This window comes from Orycteropus afer, unplaced genomic scaffold (genome assembly GCF_000298275.1).
Source record: "Orycteropus afer afer isolate SDZICR_OR568_19922 unplaced genomic scaffold, OryAfe1.0 scaffold00617, whole genome shotgun sequence".
Lineage (NCBI taxonomy): Eukaryota > Metazoa > Chordata > Mammalia > Tubulidentata > Orycteropodidae > Orycteropus > Orycteropus afer.
The window spans coordinates 598,133-598,808 of record NW_006922204.1 but is presented as its reverse complement, the minus strand read 5'-3'; the positions used below and the strand labels follow the sequence as shown (position 1 = coordinate 598,808).

The 676-nt window shown below is 31.7% G+C and overlaps 1 protein-coding gene across 1 annotated transcript in view; it reads right to left on the bottom strand.

The window, feature by feature from the left end:
• The window catches only part of POLA1 (DNA polymerase alpha 1, catalytic subunit), a 431,865-nt gene that overhangs the window by 351,189 nt on the left and 80,000 nt on the right, over window positions 1–676 (bottom strand).

The window sequence follows — 676 nt, the reverse complement described above, 5'->3', positions numbered from 1 at the left end:
TTTGATGTGATCAGGAAAAGCCATACTCGTACAACTCCATTTTGCTTTCTTAAAAATAGACTCCACCAGTGTTTGCTGCGTGATAATTTATATAAGACTTCTTTAAAAACTCAGGAACTATATCTAGTTTCTTCTTGAAGACTTAAGTTCAAACATTACTGATTTAGTCCCTTAATCAAGGGGCAACAAAATAAATATACAATGCCACTCAACAGTTGAAAAAGAAACGTAAAAACAAGGAAACAAAGAGAGCGGAAAGTATCTCAAAATTATAACCATACTTTTCAATAATATAATGATAATTTCCATCATGTGAATAATGTGGTTCACAATGCCTATACTTATTTTAAAAAACGATTAAGTTTAAAATAAATCAGATCAGTAGATCTACATGTTATTAACTTTAATTTAAAATATATACCACCATTCTGAGGTATACAGCCAAAAGACTCGAGACACAAACAGATACTTGTATACCAATGCTCACTGCAGTATTATTCATAGTACCCAAAAGGTGGAAACAACTCAAGTATCTATCAACAGATGAACAGACAAACAAAATATGGTATATATACATACAATGGAATACCACTCAGCTATAAAGAGAAATGATGTTCTGATACATGCCAAAACTGAAAACATGATGCTGAGTCACATAAGTCAGACACAAAAGGAC